The sequence below is a fragment of the Hydra vulgaris genome, chromosome 07 (assembly GCF_038396675.1).
Source record: "Hydra vulgaris chromosome 07, alternate assembly HydraT2T_AEP".
Lineage (NCBI taxonomy): Eukaryota > Metazoa > Cnidaria > Hydrozoa > Anthoathecata > Hydridae > Hydra > Hydra vulgaris.
Genome location: NC_088926.1, coordinates 39886215 through 39908375, shown reverse-complemented (window position 1 = coordinate 39908375; position 22161 = coordinate 39886215). Strand labels below are relative to the sequence as shown.

The 22161-nt window shown below is 27.2% G+C and overlaps 1 protein-coding gene and 2 long non-coding RNA genes across 5 annotated transcripts in view; 2 read left to right on the top strand and 1 right to left on the bottom strand.

The window, feature by feature from the left end:
• LOC136082474 (uncharacterized) overlaps window positions 1-10111 on the bottom strand; it is a 31042-nt gene extending 20931 nt beyond the window's left edge. The window contains exon 1 of one of the 3 annotated variants that reach the window (XM_065801856.1): window positions 9894-10111. The gene's annotated coding sequence lies outside the window, so the exon portion shown is untranslated. The remainder of the gene's footprint in view (window positions 1-9893) is intronic. The other 2 variants (XM_065801857.1, XM_065801858.1) reach the window with 2 other exon arrangements.
• On the top strand, window positions 5715-11058 carry LOC136082475 (uncharacterized). The gene is made up of 2 exons (XR_010639716.1): window positions 5715-5831; window positions 5990-11058. It is a non-coding gene; the product is annotated as an uncharacterized LOC136082475 (long non-coding RNA).
• A 3743-nt stretch (window positions 11059-14801) lies between these two features.
• LOC136082180 (uncharacterized) lies at window positions 14802-17576 on the top strand. The gene is made up of 4 exons (XR_010639473.1): window positions 14802-15484; window positions 15563-16423; window positions 16513-16952; window positions 17020-17576. It is a non-coding gene; the product is annotated as an uncharacterized LOC136082180 (long non-coding RNA).
• The last annotated feature ends 4585 nt before the right edge of the window (window positions 17577-22161 follow it).

The following is a 22161-nucleotide window of genomic DNA, read 5'->3' as shown; positions in this document are numbered from 1 at the left end:
GTTTAAAGGATTGAAATCTCATGAAGATTTCAATCCTTATTTTAATAAAAGAATGTAATAATAGCAGATAATCAGAAGAATTTAGGTTCAAGATTTTCATTTTATTGATATGAGATCTGCCCTTTCTACCATAGAATTTTTCACAGATTTTAGAAATCATAGATTTTCACAGATTGAAAATTGCGGTTTTCTAATAGCATGCGTTCATCTTATGATTCATTATCAAAAATGATTCGGTGCAATCAACTTATGTTCAAAATCTAAGAGTATTAACACATCTATCAACACCCAGTTCTTTGAATTTTGTTGGTGCAGTATATTTTTTGCAAGTTGAACTGAAGGCCTTACAAATTTTAACTGAAGTATGGAATGTCACGGTTGTATGGTTATTTTTAGAGCATTTTATATTCTACATTATCACGTGATCAAAAAAAACTAAAAAGTATAAAATTTTATACTGCTAAAATATTAAATTTTTGTTCAAGTTTTAAGCAGGTATTATACCTTTTAGTTTTTGGGTCACATTGGGTCCTGATAAAATAGAGATCAAAAGATAAATAAGTTCCTTGACCATTATGAAGAGTCCCATAAAGATCTTCTGCAGTCGTTAAATTGTTTCCAGCATTAACAAAACTCCTGATGACACATTTCGCAAATTTATTATTTGGTAGTCTTATATGTTTACTTTTAATGCACTTTTATCATCGCATTACTTAAATCTATGGTTAAGTATTTTATTAGATGAGAAAAATCTAAAAAAAAGTTTTTATCGAGCACTCTTGTTGAGTTTTGTTATAAAAATGTCTTTTATTTTAGTTTTAGTTAATTAGAGTACTAATTATTGTTGTAAAGTAGCCGTTGCTAAGCAAATCTATACCGTTACTAAGGTATTTTGTAAGTTCTAAATGTGACAAAAAAAGATTACATCTTGGATATTTGTAGACATTTTATCTCTTGAGCACATGAATTTTTTTTTCAGATATAAGAAGAATTATGTATAAGGAAGCCAAATAACTTATACATTTCATGGAAGACCTGTCGCCACTGCTGTTATGGACATACATTGGAACGCAAATAAAACTGCGTTTTGCGTTTGCGTTCTAAAACAAAAACTCACACGCAAATTCAAACGCATTTGACGCTATTTATTGCGTTGACTTACGTAAATGTAAACGCAATTTACGTAAATAACTGCGTGTACGCACGCATTTAATACGCAACTTACCCATATAAAATGCGTTTATAAACGTAACTCAAACGCAACTTACGCGTATAAATGCGTTACATGTTAATGTAACGCATTTATACGCGTAAGTTGCAAATGTTACAAACGTAACTGAAACGGAACATACGCATATTATATATATATATATATATATATATATATATATATATATATATATATATATATATATATATATATATATATATATATATATATATATATATATTTATATACATATATATATATACATATATATACATATATATACATCTTTTAAAAATCATATTCTTGTTATACGATATTTATAATTGTTAAATTTGATTAAAACGGCTGCGTATAAACATTTTGTTTTAAATATATTTCGATGTAATTATATATTTATTTACACAAAAAGGTGTAAATAAATATATAATTACATCGAAATATATTTAAAACAAAATGTTTATACGCAGCCGTTTTAATCAAATTTAACAATTATAAATATCGTATAACAAGAATATGATTTTTAAAAGATTTTATTACTGCTCTTTACGGCAAAGAGAATCACAAAAAAACGAAGAAAAAAACAAAAAACATGAAGATACGAAAAGCAAACGAAAAATCTTCTTCAAAAAAGAATAGAAAATTGAAAGGTGAAAATAAAATGAATAAAAACAAGAGAACTTGGAGACCCATTTATTTTGTTCAAAAAAAATTTTAAACTGACGCCATTATACCATTTAATAAAAACTATTTTTATTTTACGCCTGTAATGTCTTCTTTTTTGACGGTTTGATTTATGTAGTTTTGTAACAATTTTGTAACGTTTTTTATTACACCTGATGATGCTGACCGCAAAAGGTCAGCGAAATATTAAAAGATATATATACATATATATACATATACATATATATATATATATATATATATATATATATATATATATATATATATATATATATATATATATATATATATATATATATATATATACATATATATATATATATATATATATATATATATATATATATATATATATATATATATATATATATATATACATATATATACATATATATATATATACATATATATATATATATATATATATATATATATATATATATATATATATATATATATATATATATATATATATATATATATATATATATATATACAATAAGAAAGATTGTGTATATATGCATATATATGTTGTATATGTATATCGTGTGTATACAGGATATACAGTTACTTACTTTGACTCAGTCTTCTCCCCCTTCGTTCGTTGCAACTTACAATATAATTTTTTCATTTCATTTTTTTTTAACAACTGTTTTTATTCTCTTCTTTTGCTTTCTTATTTTTTCAAGTTTAGGATAAGGTGGTTTCAATTTACCTAGGTCTCACAAATACCTAAGGGACTTAACTTTAGAAAGATCTTGCTCCACTAAAAGTTACAGAAAATTAGTTGCATTATTTGTGTGATTATAATAAAGAAATATTTGTTTTGTGGGTAATTTATTCCACATTATTCCAAGTATAAAAATTTTAAAATTCAATCAATAAAACTAGTTTATTTGCAATTAGCTAGTTTTGGATGAAGAAAAATGCCTTTATATGTGGGGGGCAAAACTTTCTGTGATTATTTAGTGTTTAAAACTTTTAGGTAAGTTTATTTCTTTTAAAACAAAGCATAAATATTATCACTAAATATATACAGGGCGTTTTACCTGACACATAAAAGGCCATTTTCCTCTTTTTACTAAATACTGTGTTATTCTATTTGTATAATTTTTTTCTAGATTCTAATTTCTTTTTGTTTTGTAGATCTTTTTCCAGCTATGGGCAATTAATTCCTTTGAGTAATTGTCCCGTTGTATGTTTTTTCATCTTATATATAAAAAAGATCGCTTGCAACGGGCAATCAACCACAAAAACATTATGTGATTGGTCAGCACACGCGCACACTTTAAAAATTGCTTAAAACAAAGGCAAACTCATTTTCCGCTCACAAATTGAACACAATAATACTCAGTTGTATACGGTGCTACTATTTTAACCAAAACTATTTTTAGAAAAAAGTATAGCTTAATACCTTTAACTAGTAAGCTCATTTCAATTATTATAAAAATCTTGCTATATTCACTCAATATAAAAACATAATACACTCATTTTAAAAGGAGTCATTATAATGAGAAACTAAATATCATTTTTAACAAATTTAATTAATAATTATTTTTTAAATTCGTTATAAAATGACCTAAAAACATGTTAAACACGTAATAATTGGTTTTAAGGGATATGTCTAATGGCATTTTTTTATAGCATAAGGTAGTTCCTATAGGCATTTCCTTATGATATGCAGCTTATACATAAAAGTATAAAAAAAATTAGTTTAGGAAACAAAACCAAGTTTTACTTAATCGTTTCATAAATATCTAATTTAATATGACAATCAATCTCGCAAGAGTAAGATCTATCATGAGGATATCATAAAGACTTGTTCAAAAAAACGACATGAAGAAGAAATATTGCAATCACAACAGTTGCAATTGCAACCTTATTTATCAAAAAGTTCGTCTGCATCTAAATCTGGAGAAGCAATTTCAAAAAGAACAAGATCTGTAAATCCTACAAAAAAAACGAAATCTACTATGCAGACAACAAGTGCTGCGTTGACATCATTATCGGGAAAGTTTTCGAATAATACTTTAGTTTCCAATATTTCTATTCCTCCTATTCAGCAAGACCCAAGATTAAGGTTTCAGGGTTATAGCTTTTGGCAAATTTATCTGAAGACTCGTGTAATTTGATAAACAAAATGCAAGATTTTGGTCAAAGAAACATTTTTCCAAAAAAGAAGTTTATTGTAAATTTAACAGAACGGGTATTTAAATTATTTTTTCTTAGATCTAAAATGTTATTAGGAACAATTTAGCGTATGATTTTTATATATTTTAGGAGGATACTTCATATTTTCATTTCACTACATCAGATACTCAAATAAATAAATCACAAAATGATGTTGAGTTTTTCTGCATATTGTGTAATCAAAAGTTTACTGCTCGTATTGGTCGAACATCCAACATTAAGAAGCATTTACGAAGAAAACATCATGATATTTTGGGTAAGTGGTTTGACTCATACGACACACTAATCAAATCAAATAAAAAGCGAAACGTGCTAGATGCCGATACTTTGAACGCTATCAAGATATTTTTTACATCAAACTGCTCCATTAATGCATTTAATAATCCTTTTTTCAGGAAACTAGTCAAAGTTCTACTTCCTTGTGCAAAACGTTTTAGAGAAAACTTGATGGCAAAATTATCAAACATAATTAACGTAAAGTTAAACGATGCCCTGGTTGTCACTTTATTTAGTGATATATGGACATCTCCTGAAATGTTGGACTTTATTGCAGTTGGTGCAACATTAACGAGCATTGATTTAAAAAATTATTGGTATGGAACAGATGACGGGACGTCACAATGCAGAAAATATTAAACTAGGGATTGAAAAGATTATAAATACCTTTACCTTCAATAAATCAAAAATAAATGGTAATTTTTTAAAAATTTTATAGCTTTAATTACTGTAAACACAATGAATTTATTGATTACTTAAGTTTTATTTGTTTAACAGCTATCACATGTGATGAAGGGAGCTCGGTTGTCAGACTGTTTAAGCAATTATTTGAAAAGTCTTAAGAAGATAGAGTTGAAGAGACGAAAGGTGGCGATAGTGCATATGAAGATGATCCACTGCTGAACCAAGAGGTTGCCCTTTATATTGAAGAAGCAGAAAATGAGCAGCTAAAAATATGTGAAGATGAAGTCTTAAATATTGAAATTTAAACCTCTGATGAACTTCTTGAAGTGCTATTAACTGAATCAAGGAAGCTTACTTTTACAAATGTTATTCAGTTAGCCAAAACAGCTGAGGAAGTAAACATCACTTATGACTTTCACGAAGATAACGAATACGATCTTCATAGTGCTGAGCTAATTAAAGATCTTGAAATTGAATTGGGAACATCGAAACTACCGCGGTTTTCCTGCGCAGCTCATAAAACAAACATCGCTGTACGAATCGCTATTAAGAAACAAAAATATATGTGTCGGTTACTTTCGACGCTTTTAAAGTACGCAAGAAGCATAAATCAATCTATAAATAGCATTCAATACCACATAAAAAAGAGGCTAAATTACAAACAAGTTGTGATGGAATTCGTTGGGCAGCTGCTTTCCTAATGTTACTGAGTTTTCAAAGTCCTTATAAAAGAAATGAATTCGATCCGGAAAATCAATGCCCAGTCGAATTAGATAAGATTGAACTATACCTATAAATCCTTCTTCCCGAATACCAGTTCAACTTAATTGTACAAAAGAATCTTTCCTCGATTGCTGATGTTTTGCCTGCATGATTTCATTGTATGATTTCAAAATGGAGTAGAATGGAATTACAAGGAAATGGAAAAGAATTTGCTAATTTGTTAATTTCTTCTTTTATAAGTTTCAGTACAAACTTAACTCAGGAATTTATCAAGTAGTATCACTGTTGAATATCTCAAAGCTTAAATTATGGTTCTTTAGACCTGATTGCCAATTTGTTGTTAAAGGTATTTAGTTATTAGATTATATTATTTAATTAAGACAAATATAAAGTGTTAAAATTTAGTTTAAAAAATAGTTCTTCAAAACCTAATTTATAAATATAACTACTTTTATATATTATATTATTATATTAAGTTTTGTATCACAACCCAAAAATGTTTAGGAGCAGTAGAAAAGCTACACGAAGTTCTAAAATTCTTTACACCACGTAATATCTATCAAAGTGCTTTAGAATTGCAACCAGGATGTGAGCTTACACAAGCGAAAGAACGATTGAGTTCAAATGATCAGCAAACTGATTCGCTCAGCGGATTATGCTAGATGATAACTATTGCCCAGAAGCTCGGCAGCCTAATTTACAACTTTATTTACTTGAAATAGAAAAAGAAAAACTTTACTGTTTTAAGCAAATCGAAGAGGAAGAACTTGTTATCTTTGAATTAAAAAGTAAAAAGATATCTACTTAATAATTCGCTTTTTCTTAAAAAGACATTTTTTAAAATAGATTAGGTAAGTCGCGTTTGAATCAAGTTTGCAAACCCATTTATTCGCGTAAGTTTCGTTTAAGTTATGTTTATAAACGCATTTTATATGCGTAAGTTGCGTATTAAATGCGTGCGTAAACGCAGTTATTTACGTAAATTGCGTTTACGTTTACGTAAGTAAACGCAATAAATTGCGTCAAATGCGTTTGAGTTAGTGTGAGAGTTTTTATTTTGGAACGCAAACGCAAAACGCAGTTTTTTTGCGTTCTAATGTATGGATATGGATAAATAATAAACAAAGCTCATTAACCGCAAAAATCAATTTTTGGCATCTTATTCTTTTCAGGCTCTGGCATACAATGATTTTATAAAATAAAGTAAAAACATGTACATGTTTTTTTTCATTTTATAAAATTAATAGGAGTTTTCCAAAAAAAGTTTAACAAATTCCTAAATTCAATATTTCCTACAATATATCTAAAAATGAAGATAATTTAAATACATCACATTTTGACTTTACCTATGTTTTTTAACTCTTAATATATACGTTTGTTTGCAGAAGATTTTGTCTAAATATATTATTTTCAACTTCAGCTTTATTTTGCTTTAGAGATGTAAATACTTTTTTTAGGTTTTATAATAGGGAAAAGAGTGTGTTTTAGGAAAAATAAAACGAAAAAGACAAAATATTGCTGGTTATTTGGCAAAAAAAAATTGAAATAGAAAAAGTTATGAAACATTTTTAGCTTGTTTAAAGACCACCAATTTTCGTAAAAACATATAATATTCAAAATGTTTTTAGTATTTTAAGTTATACAACTTATAATGGATTTATCACTGTTTTAATCATTTTCATTTTTGAAAATAATATTTTAAAAATTTTATTGTGCTGGGATGATGATACAGACTGTCTGTACATATTATGAAAAAGGTTAACATCTGGGTTTGCTTTTTTATTTGGTACAATGTATTTATCATAAAAGACAAAGGCTTAAAATTGAAAGTCTTTAATTGTTGCTATGGTTCTACTGTGCGCAACTTGAGAATGTTTCTTTTTTTATCACACTTAACTAGTTTGCCATCGGACGCTTGTTTCGGATTTAAGAAAGTTCAAAGTAAAACACCAATTATATCATCATACACCGGTCATATTTGTAACATCGGTAACAAAGGAAGCATAAACTTTTTTGTATAAGGCTTTACTACGGCCTTTCTAAAAGAAAATTTCTGAAAAACAAACAAAAGTTTTTGTTATTATATTTAAATGGCTGTTACTAATGAAGATATTACAAGTGTGAATTAAAAATAACAATTTTATTAAAGAAGTATGTATTTAAAGCCACCTGGTATTTTTGTTACAATTATTTTTCTTCGCATTATTTTGCACATGCACGTGCAATACCGAGAAGTTTTACTATTAGAGTCGGAGTCGCGATCTTGTTTTGCGACTCCGCTACAAATGTCGCAACTCCGACCCTACGACTCCGAATCCAACTCCACAGCCTTGGTATATACTATGACAATAATAAAAGTATTGTTTTATGAATGCTTTTAGTTTAGTTTAATTGTGATGAAATAAATTTTTTTAATTTTAATACTTTTTTTATTCTTTTCTCCCAGTGGACTTAATTTATGCAGAAGCGTGATTTATGCAGAAGCGTAGTTTTATTGCTCATTATCGGTTATACCAACTTTAAAAAATATTGCAGGAAACTGAAGTATCCTTCCACTGATAATAACTTTATTTCTTCATCAAAATTTGCAATTTATATTTTAGCTTTTATTATATTATAATAATTTTTTAGAATAAACGACTTAAAAAAAAAACTTTAAAAGGCTAACTTTGGCATAAATTATAAAAGAATCCGCAAACTGTTTCCCTGGACATTTCTATTGATCTAAAATTTGGTGAGGGCTACTGTGTCAAGCATAAATCTATTATTTAAATAAACCAAATAAAGCTGCTAAAATCGCTGATTAATAAACAAAGAAATGAATGAAGAAAATTTTTATAGTTTATCTAAGTTTAATTTATGAATATTATAAACAATATAACTAATAACATACTAATAGTACATATTATTCAAATGATCAAAATTTGACACCAAACATTGTTAAGTAAAATGATCTTGCAAAATTTTAAAGAAAATTACATGTATGAATGGAAATCTCCCCATGAGGGATCTTATCAAATTACATTGTTCCTTTTGGCTAAGCGATAAACTAAGAGATCTATTTAAAAGAGTGCTTACAAAAGCCCTTGCAACCTTTTATTAATAAATATTCTTGTGAGACCAAGAACATCTTTTGGTCAATTTGGCAACATCTTACTATGTCGATTCGGTATAAAATTGGCTGAAAACCAACAAGATGTCATTTCTTTAAAAAAAGTACAATCCATCAAACTTACCAGAAACTTTTTTTTTTTTTTTTGTATAAACAAAGTAGTATGGTTTCAATAAAGAGTGGCCTAAAATTTGATCTTTTAATGATAAGTTTTGTTAATAACGAATTAAATTCCGAAAATTAGTTCTATTCGTCAGGTTGGTATTTTTTTACTTAATTATGTTATTTTTTTTGAGCTAAAGTGCTTATATAACGACGTGTCTGGGTAATATGAGAACATTTGCTATATTTTTAAAGTTTCTGTGTTTTTAAGAAAAAATTGTGGATACCCAAATATCTAAGTGGATCATAAGTAGTGGTCCCTAAATATTTTTTATTCGCAAAAATTTTGGACCACGCATAATTATTTATGAAATTATTTCAATTTTTGCTTAAGGAACTCATATTACCTTAAACTACCCTATCAAAAATCTTTTTTATCTTATTTTTTTAAGTTTTTATTAAACTTTAAGGCCAGTCTCAAATTTTATGGTAAAGTGTTTATAATCGAATTTTATCAAATTGAAGCAAACTGCATTTTTTGAAATTTTTATTTTAAATAATATATTTTTAACACGTAATTATAATTACATGTAAACAAAAACTAATGGCTTTATAACCGTTTCAATTTTGCAAGATTTTTTTTTATTATTCCGATTTAACTACTCATATGAACTTTTATTTATGTTTTTATAAAACAGATTAACTGTGTAAACAGATTTTTATTAGAGTTTTTATTAGGAATTTTTATTAGATTTTTATCAGAGTTAATAGTTTTTTATCAGAGGTAACTTTTTAAAAAGGAGTACTCTAAAATATATTTTTGCTCTTAGTTGTTAATTATATTTAGTTCTTAATTATTACGTTTGCTTAATTATTATTCATTTGCTCAGTAACTAAACTTCCACAAACCAAGTAAAGATGGTTTTTTTATCAACATGAATAAAATACAACAAGAAACAAACTAATACAATATCAGACAAACAAAACTATAGTTTTAGAAGGTTTTGCTTTTATTAAAACAAACATGCTTCACGTTTGAAAACATAAAATTGATTTAAAAGTTTTTGATTATCAAACAAAAACAAATAATAGTTCTACATTTAAAAAAAATGCTAAAGAAATAAATGTTAATTTATGCTAAATATATAAATGTTATGCTGAATATTCAAAAAAAGTATTAAAAAAAAAAGTTACCTGAACCACACGAGGTGATATATATGTCGGTTTTCTTTTTTAAAATGTAAAAAAATATTGAAAAATAACTTTGTAAAAACTTTTTTCAACAGTCGAATTTATTTGAAGCGTTCGTTTTCAACTTAAAAAAACAGAAATAATATCCGCAACTATTTAGCAACCTGATCTTCACAGCGTTTTTACAAAGTGTTGCTTTTCGTTATTTTTTGTTTTATATAAATATTTACCTTTTATGGTGTTAATGTTTATCTTTGTTTTATAAAAAGTTAAACATACTTTATTATTTCAATAGAATAAAAACAAGTAAACTAAATTATGATTGACAAAATGATTTTATGCAAGAACTTGTTTTTTACTGATATGAAAAAAAAATGGCTACAATACGTCTTGGTCTGCGCCAAGAACAAACATAAAAAAACAATAAAAATTCTGCGCATGTTACTGCTTTAGTTAATAATATTTGTTTTAATAATTATATATCGTAGTTTTAATCGTATCGTATCGTAGCTTATATAATAAGTAAAAGCTTAATGCGGTCGACGTGTTTGCAACTTTATCAAACACTATACCACTGCTGGATTATACAACACTTATACTTACTAGCAGTAAGCAACCCGTAATACGGTTTATTAGTGATTAAATCCCTAATAACAATAAAAACACATTATTAACTTGATAAATTACCTAAAAAATTAAATACAAGTTTATCTATAATTAGTATTTTTAGTTTGACTCTCTATCAGCATTGTCATTACTTATAGTTAACGACATAAAGACTGCATTAACATCAGTTGAGTTCTTTTTAAAGTCTGTCACAACACACCAAGTACCAGAAAAGGAAAGTCAACTAAAGCCTGCCAATACCTTAAAAAAGAAATGATAAAAAATTACAATTAATATTACAAAAGTATTATTTGCATTTTATTGTTCGTAGAATTAGCATAATAATATAACAAAAAATACGGAGAATAAAAAAAGTCACAACAGCCTAGTTCTATCAACACAAAACACTGTTACAATAGCACATAGCAAAATATATTTGTAAGCGCAAATTTATCCGTGTCAGAATAACTAAAAAATTTAACATAATAAAGACGCTAGACAACACAATGTTATATCACCGGCAGATAACACCACAACTTAACAAAATATTTTTGAAATAAAATACTTAAACTAAAAAGATTTGATTTATTACAATATTTGAAAAACCGAGGGGCAATTATAGTTGAACAATTTGAACAGTTATATCATAAAATCGAAAGCAACTCATAAAATATTTCTGAAAAATGGTCATTATTATAGTAATTTTGATATTAAGAAATACGTAAGAGCTCAGTTTTATTAATGCTCCCTGTTCTAATTGTTATTTGTCTCATCTAAGAGAGAGGGGGAGATAAAGAAAGTGTTTCCGAAGCAGCATCTTAAAAAAAGTAAAAAAAACTCGCAACATATAATAGCAACTCGTTTTATTCCCGCCTTAAAATAACTTAAGGGTTCCTTAAGGGTATGCCCTTAAGGGACCCTGACGAAAACCTCAGTCTTAAGAGTCTCTGAAAGACTAGCCCTAAAGCGAGGTCTTTCAGAGACTCTTAAGACTGAGGAGCGAGGTCTTTCAGAGACTCTTTTCGTCAGGGTCCCTTAAGGGTATGCCCTTAAGGGACCCTGACAAAAACCTCAGAATTTAAGAGTCTCTGAAAGACTAGCCCTAAAGCGACCAGAAAAAAACCACGCGTTACCACTCAAAAGATGAGTAGTAAAGCGTGGTTGTTTTTTTAAATTCTTTTTTTTTTTTTTAAATAATATAAAAAAATTTTAAATTTTATTTTTTATTACGATTTATATTGCATAAACTGTTATATATTAAAATTAATTACATAGTAATTCTATTCAAAATACAAGATATCTATTTAAAGAAGTCTTTCGCTTCTTTTATCGAGGAGCGTTGTCATCTTTGTTGTCCTCCTCACTTCTCTCGTCACTGTCTGTATCTTTCGCGTCAATCGAAATGGCTATTATCCTACATCGCCGCAGCCAACCACCAGAGCAATTTCTGGCGTTATTAAAAAATCGTGCAACTTTAAATCAATTTCTTTTTTCGTGATGCCGATATGCAATACAAAACTGATTAAACTTGGTTCGACAAAAGGGCTCATGTATAAAATTATTGTTTCTTACATATAATCACCTCGACAATATCAATAAGTTATTTGACAATTACCACGCCGTGATAGAAAAAACCATGCTAATAAAATCAACGCCATTAGAACAATCCTTCCATAAAATGTTTTCCTTCCGAGTTTTAAAATTCCGTAGAATTCAAGTCAACTAAGGGCAATCCCTGATTTTGTCCTAACCAATCCCTTTTAGGGATCCTAATGTTATACAAACCGTTATGTTTAAAATTGATTAATATAAACTAAAATTTATCAAAAAAGTAAGATAAATTATTTTAAATGCATATTGACAACAAAAAAAAATTTTTTCTTAATATACCCTTAACCCTTAAAGGACCCGTAAGGGTCCGGTTAATGTCTGTTTATTTGATTTTACTTTAGACACTCAAGAACAAAGCAAAGTATTAATTTTAATATTTATAGTAACAATTTTAAAAAAATCTGATAAACGATGTATTGGCATCACAGAGGGTGAATGGAAAAAACGTTTTGCCAATCATAAGCAATCTTTTAAAAATAAAAATTATTTAAAAGACACCCTACTGTTAAAATATATATGGGAATTAAAATGGAAAAATATTGATGATTTTATACTGAATTGGTCGATCTTTAGAAAAGCGCCTACTTATACCAATATTTGCAAAAAGTGCATACTATGCCTACAAGAAAAATTTAAAATAATTACACATGCAAACCGAAAATGCTTATATAACAAAAAATTGGAGTTGATTACTAAATGCATGCACGAAAATAAGTTACTCCTAAAAAAATATAAAAATAAGTGAGCTCAAATAACATTTGCCTTCCCACCTCATTCCCACCCCCATCCTTTATTAAAAATATTTTTTTAAAAAAGCATTACTAACTAATCATTTCTAAAAAATCATTTTTATAATAATGTCAGCGAATTCTACAAATGTGTTAAAATTTACAATATTTAAGACATTTGCGACTTTTTGTAACTTAATTTTTTGTATAAATTGAAGTTTTATTAATTTGATCATTCATTTCAAATGAGTCTTCAATGAAAAACAGTGTTAAATAAAAAAAAAATTTGTTAAGTGATTTTCTACTAATTTATAATTGCTCTGTTTTTTTAAGAACATATATATATTATATATATATATATATATATATATATATATATATATATATATATATATATATATATATATATATATATATATATATATATATATATATATATATATGTAAATTATGTTAGTGTATTTTACAAATAGAGTGTTCAATGCTCTTAAAGAACAGAACAATAATAAATTAGTAAAAAACACTTATCTAACTTTTATCTTCTACTTGAAGTTTCACCATTGCTGGATCATCAGGAAGAGAACTCTTCTTGATGATCTTCTACTTGAAGTTTCACCATTGTTGGATCATCAGGGAGAGAACTCTTCCTAATGATCCAGTAATGGTGAATTTTTAAGTAGAAGATAAAAGTTAGATAAGTGTTTTTTACTAATTTATATATTATATATATATATATATATATATATATATATATATATATATATATATATATATATATATATATATATATAAATAAAATATATAGTTAAAATATAATATATAAAAATAAATTGTAACATGATTTTACGTTAATATATTTTATATATATTTATAAACAAGTTCTTTCAAAGTAATGAACCTATATTATTATGGTTATTGATGCGTGTTTATCGAGACAAATAAAATTAAATTGAGCCGTCTAAGTTCAAAAAGTTTGTTTTTGACAGGAACTTTAAGTTTAATGAATAGAGATGAATAGGGATGAATGGTGCTAATATGTATTTTGAAAGGTATTTTTAACATTGAAAAAACAAATAAGTTTATTTATAAAATGGAAACACTAATATGTATGGCTTTTAGGTATGTGACGAAATATACTTTTGAAGCAACAGCGATCAGCTAAATAATCTTTTTGCTCATAAAAATCTTCATTTAAACTATAGAACTTATTAATTGACAACTAATCAGCTTTCTTCTATGCTATTTTTTATTTATATAAGCATGAAGTATCTGTTTAAAACATCATTAACCTCAAATTTCAAAAAATTCATCGGAGTTAATAAAACGTCATTTGTTTAAAGAATCGTTCGTTTGCCGATTATTTATATTTCACGCATGATTTTTATGACGGCACGGAACCTTTGATGTTTTCAAGCATTGCTCCTCCTTCTTTAATACTTCCATGTTAACGCATAAAGTTGACTCATTTAAACTTGTTTTAACTGTTATGACTTTTATTCTCATAAATCTTTTTATAAAAAAAAATTAATAAAAAAAAAAATTCTTTTCTAAAATTTTATATCGAATGTATGATGACAGTACGTGACGCACTAAAAGATAATGGGCTTAATTGTTTTTTTTTAAGCATATAAATTTATATTTTTTATAGTGCTATTATATACAGCTGTTTAATAGATACACATCTAGTTTTTTTTATTTTTTTAATCTATAATACCTTTAGTCTCTAATAATTAAGTAAGGGCGTTTGATTTTTTCCGTCCGGTAAATTCGTCCGTTTTGGTCTGTTACCGTTAACGTCCGTTACGTTAAAAAATTTTAACGGACGGTATTAACAGAAAAATTCCGTTTAAATTTTTTTAACACACCGATATTTGTTCGTGAATTTCCGTTGATTCCGTTAATTTCCGTTAATTTCATAAGATTATATTAATTTTTTTTTTAAATTGTTTAAAAATAAGTTTCATTTAATTGAAGTTTGGTTGAATGAACGACAAGGAGCAAAAAAATTTCGAAATATTCAATTCGATTATCGAACTAAAGGTTTTGAAATTTTTAGCAAAAATTTTATATAGCAGAAAATTTTTTTAAATTTTTTGCTAAAGAAAATATAATAAATATGGTAATTAAATTTATAAAAATATTTAACAACTTTAATGAAAAATTTATAACTTTTTGTACACTTGTTAAACCTATAACTTGAGAGTATATATATATAATTAAAAGTTTAAATAATTGAAAATAAAAACAGAGTTTTTAACTAATAATTTTCAGTTAGTTGACTTTATTAAATTTAATTCATTTTCCGAATGTCGTTTTTTTATTATAATAATTAAAGCATATTTTCGGTATTGTAAAAGTTGAATGAAATTTTTTTATATATTTGTTTCTTTATTGTATGTAAAATGCCAAAAACATGTTATACGGGATTATTTTGAAAAAGAACCAACTTATAAAGATGGAGAAGTAGTTGCCAAGGCAATTTGCAAAAAATGTCGACAAGTTTACGAACTTGCTTAAGGTTCTACATTTAGTATGAGATACCACTTGAAAATAACTCATTCATCTTTGTATAAAGTATTAATTTAAGAGAATTAAAAAATTCACTTGATCAAAATGATGGTGAGGAAAATAATTCTACAGAGACACAAGGTAAATTATAATAAAAACTTTTTCACTGGTTTTATTTTAACTAAACAGTTTAATTGAAAAGTTGTTTTTTAATTTCAGATTAGTATATCAAAAGATCAATACAAGGTCCGGGAGCAAATATAAAAAGAGTTATGCAAGAAGATTCAGCTCGCTCTAGTTGTTCAAAAAATATTGGCAAACAAAACAATACAACAGTATTTAAGTCTCAAAACAGTATAGTTTCTCTACTTTCAAAATATAAAAGTCAGGAACAAAAACAGCTGGTTATTGATTGTAATATTACAAAGTTTTTGGTTTGCGAATCTCTAGCCTTCAGTATAGTTGAACCTCAGGTTTAAAAGATTTTGTTCATAGTTTTGATCCCCGTGCTAATATAAAAGTAGGACAACATTTTCTAAGTACAAGTTACCTATAATGTATCGGAATATGAAAGCAACGTTAGATAAAAAGTTGACTATTGAACTAAAAAATGTAAATGGGTAGGATTTACCACTGACTGCTGGACCTCTAAAGCAGTAGATTCATTTATTACTTTAAGTCTGCATTACATTGCTGATGATTACACTTTAAGAAAGTTTGTTATTAGCTGAGAAGAGTTTCAGAACGCCATACTGCTTAACATATTGCTAATGGAATAGACAAAATGATTGAGTCAGTAGTCGGCTTGAAAGCGAAACAAAAAGTGATGATAACTGGTGCTGCAAGCAACATGATATAAGCAATGACGCTTTCAAAGCATGTAACTTATGCTAATTTGTGTTACGATCAAAGAAATAATACTTGTTTAGGTAGAGCATTAAAAACAATGACACAAAATTTTAATTGAAGAGGTTAATTAAATTCAAGATGCTCTTGACATCTGCATAAAACTTTCTTCTAAAATTCATCAATCGTTCTAAACTTCTAAAGAAAATAAAAAAGAACGCTATAAACTTGATGGTTGGTTTTTTTAACTTACTTTGTGCTTAAATTTCTATTCATAATATTAAATCAATTGTAATATAACATAATATTTGCTTCTTTTATAGTGCCTTATGTTAATGTAATCGCTCCCGTTAAAAACGCGATGGAACAACCACAGCATGATGGTGAAACCGATATTGAGTCTATTAGAGACTTAGAAGTTGTCTCAGAGTTACAAAGAATAATTCATGATGCTAGACACTTTGTTATATTGAATCAACTTTTACCGATCTTGACAAAATTTAAAAAAATAAGTGATTTGCTTTAAGCTGATAACGTTCCGACGAGTCAAAGTGTTATAGCAGCTTTTTATAACATTACCGTGCACCTTGCAAATAAAAAAAATGAAGATGTTACTTTATTACTGAGCATAAAAGTTTTCATTGAATCTTTGCTTACTGAAATTGAAAATAAAGTGCCGAAATGCGGTTCAGAGGATTTTAGTAACAGATTTTCACATTTTTTACACCCATATTATCGAGAAGCTGTTTTAGAAAAATTTGAAGTAAGTTTAACTATAAATTTTAATGTAAAAGCTTAAAAAGTATTACGACATTGTGCTATTTTTTTAGTGTTTTGAATCATCCAAAATGCAAATTGTGGCCATCTACAATCCCAACCCTGGGAAAGTTATTTCTGTAGCAAGCACAGAAAATTTTCAGTTCATGGAGCCAATTGACTTTTGTGTTGCTAGTATGTATACATGTTAAAGATAATACAATGGGAAATATATCTTTAATTAAAGAGGAAATTTCCTCTTCTTTTTCAATGCCAAAGCCTGTCACCAGAAACAACACAAACGTTTTAACCTGGTGGAAAGACAGTTCAAAGGTTCTTCCCATCTTGGCTAAAATTTCCAGATCCATATTTTGCATTCCTGCATCAAGTTCCCCGTCTGAAAAGGTTTTCAGTTCGTCAGGAAATATCGTAACTTTTAGCAGAGAAAACATTGGCACTGACACAATAAGACAATAGGTATTTTACCAGGACAACTTTGAGAGTATTGAACGATTCTGTAAATAAAAAGAAGAAGAGTAATAGCTTTTATTATTTTACAATGGACAACTCTGTCTTGGTGTTTTAATATTATTTGTTTGCTTTTAAAAATATAGACTTCATCTGATTTGCATTTACTTTAATTTTCAATGTTTCTTTGTTTACATTTAAAAACATACATATGTGTTTTGTTGTATCTTTTAATTAACGGCCGTTAACGGAGTTTAACGGTTGTTAAAATAAGTTTATATTAACTGCTGTTAATAAATTTCAACGTAACAGATTTTAACGGAAATTTCGTTAATTTTTTTTAACGCAACGGAAATTAACGGATTTTTACGGACCGTCTAACGCCCATGCTTACTAATAATTTGTTCTTAAGGAGTAACAAAGTCAAACTTTATTAACATGTTGCAAACACATTTACTACAACTTGCTTATTTTGCATATCAAAAGAAAAAACAATAAAAAAAACCATATCAAACTTTTAAAACACATTTAAAAGTTAACTAATTTGAATTCACATAGGAAAGTAACTAATTGTCGACTACATACTGAAATAGTGAGTACAAATTAAAGTACAAAGAGTACCGCAACAACGACTAATGATTTGGGTTGAGGCAGCAAGCATTTTTTTTTTCATTATGGAAAATTAAAGCGCAAAATTTAAGATTTGAAGCGCACAAAATATGTTACGAATTTTGTCTTTAGATACAATTCTCCCCGTAACAAAGGTTGTAAATTGTAGGATTGACTTAGGGAAAACAGAATATCAAATAACTTAAAATACTAAAACTTTTTCTATTAAACTCTATTATTACACACTACTATTAAAGTTAAACTTTCTTATTATTTTTACTAATCTCTACTTCTAAAGTCCAATTTTTTACTAAAGCTGTTTAAATTAAATAGAAACAAGTCACGACAACCTTACATAATTTCTTGATGTTTTTCTTTAATAAAATCTTTATAATCCAGACGTTTATATTTAAGAGAGCTATACAAGTTTTAGAAAGTTTATAAATAATTTTTATAAGTAATGCTATTATATTTTTTATTTGATTATAAGAAAAATAATTTAAATTATTTTTTTGTAATTTATTATTGACGTTAAAATGACGGTTCAATTCTGCTACTTAAGAAGAGAGAAAACGAAGGCATATTTTAAATGTAACAGAAACCAGTGACTAAAGTAAACATTATGAAAAGTCTATTTGTTAGTGGTAAAAAAAAAAAAATGCTTAAATTGTTTCAAAAGAAAACTTTTTACAAAAAAATTACAAACCATTAAAAAAAATAATTGATTTACTATTTATTAACATTTTATATTTTAAACATTTTGATCGATTAAGCAAAAACGTCAGATGAAATGTGAAATTTCGAACTAAAAAGTTTTTAAGAAAAATTCTTCTAAACCATCGAGTTTATTTATTTTGTTGACTACGAATATTTCTTAAAGAAACAATGGCGAGAACCTAAAAAACTTATTTTTTATAAACATTAATTTGTGTAAAAAGTGTTTAAAAAACGAAAATTTAATGTAAAAATAATTTTATTTTTTACATTATAAAATTAAGTTTTTTCAAAAATCAATCAAATCAAAAATTTATGACTTTATCCTAAATATAGTACGATATTATTTGAAAAGAAATTGATAATAAAATAAAAAAATTGAATATTTTATTTAATTTGCATATTTGTTAAAAATTCTTAAACATTATAAAAAGTACAGTCGACTCTCAACATCTCGAATACTTGATATCTCGAACTTTTGAGTATCTCGAACTTTTTTAGCGGTCCCATGGACATAACGTACTAGTTTAGGCTAAAATCCTCTCGATATCTCGAACCTTATTATCTCGAACTTTTTGGTATATCGAACAATATTTTCGGTCCACAGGGCAATTTTCTCTCGTTATCTCGAACTTTTCAACATTTTTTTTTTCAAAAATGTTTTAATAAAATTTAATTTTTTCAAATTCCAATTTTTAAAAAAAAAAATTTTTATTTCGATTTTTAAATTCGATTTATTTTAAGAATCGAATTTCTGAAAAGTTTTCCTTTAATATATAATTTATTCTTTTTGTCAAACGTAGCAACATGCCGCTCGTTAAACGAAAACTCACGAACAAATCTATAATAGAAAAATGCAAGGCATTAAAAGACCGAGAGACTGGGATGTCTAACAAAAAGGTTGCCAAAAAGTATGGAGTTCCAAAGAACACATTATCAACCTGGATTAAAAATAAAACCAAGTTATTAACCTTACTGGAAAAAAATGGCACAAAATCTAAACGGAAGAAACTTCGTAGTGGTAATTTCAAAAATGTAGACAAGGCCATATACACGTGCTTCGTTGAAAAAAAAGTCAACAAGTACCAATTGATGGTACCATACTAAAAGAAAAGGCACTAAAATTCGCAAAAGCATTAGGAGAGTTGGATTTTAAAGCATCTGATTATTGGTTTCATATTTGGAAAAAAAGGTCAGTTAAATTTTGTCAAATCTTGTTCAATTTTAATATAAACAAATAACATGTATCTGTTTATATTTAATTTATTTAGTTTTTTAAACGTGTAATTAAAATTCAATTATTCTGTTCCTATTTTTAGGAACGGCATTAGCTTTAAAATAATCTCAGGCGAAAGTGCCGCCGTGACGAATAATATGACTGCTTCGTGGAATGAAACTACACTTCCAACATTGCTTTTGAATTACAAGCTTGAAAACATTTTCAATGTCGATGAGTTTGGATTATTTTACTAGTGCCTACCAAACAAAACATACCATTTATCACGAGAATAATGTTTTGGGGGAAAAAATAGTAAAGTCAGACTAACAGGCATAGCAGCAGGGAGTGCAACGGGAGAAAAATTACCTATGTTTGTTATTGGAAAATCTAAAAACCCATGGTATTTTAAGCACATTAAACAACTTCCTTGCCCATACAAAAATCAGCTAAAAAGTTGGATGACCGGAGACTTTTTTACAGAATGGGTAATGAAACTTGACTCATTTTTTCGTGCTCAAGACAGGAAAGTAGCACTCCTAGTGGATAACTGCCCACCCACACATTGAAGGGCTAAGCAACATCAACCTAATATTTTTCCCCCCTAACACCACATCTGTCCTTCAGCCCATGGATCAAGGCGTAATACGAAATCTTAAAGCTCATTATCGTCACAAAATTGTGCGTTTGTGTATCAAGGCTGTCGATAATAACGAACCCATGCCAAAAATTTCTATACTTCAAGCAATGAAAGATCTTGTTTCTTCGTGGAATGCTGTGTCGAAGGAGACTATCATCAACTGCTTTAAAAAAGCTGGTATCAGCAAAACAAACAAGAGTATTGAAGAAGCTGATGATGATCATTTTTTTAAATTTTTGACAGAAGAACTTAACCGTTTGCGAGAGTTAGATCCTCGTGCCGTCCAAGAAGATCTCTCAGCGGAATCTTACATTGGTTTAGATTGCGATGTAGTAACCACCGGTTCACTTGCTACTGATGCTGAAATCATTGCTCAGATTTTAGACCCTAATTTTGAAAACGACGATAATGAAGTTGAAGATAGCGTTGACGAAGCTATTGACGTCGAAGCCCCGCCACGCCCATCTGATATTCAATTAGAAATTGCTTTTGAAACAATTCAAAATGCTTCGCTATACAGCTCAAAATACGGAAATGAAATACAATCCCTAGCACTAAAACTTGAGGATTTAATGAAGATGGAAAAGATGGATAATTTAAAGCAATATCAGATAACAGATTTTTTCCAAAAGTTGTAGTTTTAGTTGTTAATGATTTTTGTCAGAAAAATAAGATTGTGAAATATTAATGAAATACTAATATTAATAATACATCTATATAAATAATAATATTAATGAAAGTCGGGCAATTTTATTTCTTTTTAACCCTTCTCTTGATATCTCGAACTCTCGATATCTCAAACTTTTTTTCCGGTCCCCTTAGTGTTCGAGATACCGAGAGTCGACTGTATACATAAAATATTTAACAAATATTTATTAACGATATAATTTAAAAAATTATATATTAATAACATAATTAGTAAAAGCTGAAAATTAATAAATTATAATTTTAACTATTATTAGTTAAAATTATAATTTATATTATAATTTTAACTAATAATATATTTGAAAACGAATTATTTATATGATATTTTATTAATAAAAATTTAAACTTTTAAATAATAAATCTAATTAACTAGTGAAATTAATTTGTATATTTATGAACGTATTTATTATAAACTAGTACATTAAATATTTTATTAGTTATTTATAATTATTGTTTTTATTTAATATATTTAAGGTATTAATTATTTTATCGTGTTGTAAAGTTTTTTTACTTCATCAAGATTATAAAAATTATTTTGACGGTACTTGATCTCAAACTTCTCGATATTCGAACAACGAATCCATTCATAAATTTTTTTAAGAAAATCAATGTCGTCCTCAAGATCAGGATTTATTTCTTCACTAAGATTAAACCAAGGAAGGAAGTTTTCTTCAAAATCTTTTTTTGTTATCGAATAATTTGAAATCCATATCTTCAAATTTTCAATCTTATCTTTGGTTTCCATCTGTCGAAATTAATTGGACGATAAATGAAGACACCGCTAAAATTAGTTAAACCGCAAACATTAGTTAAACTATGTGTTAAAGGTTTTTTTTCTTCATCACTTAAAATACATTTATCAAC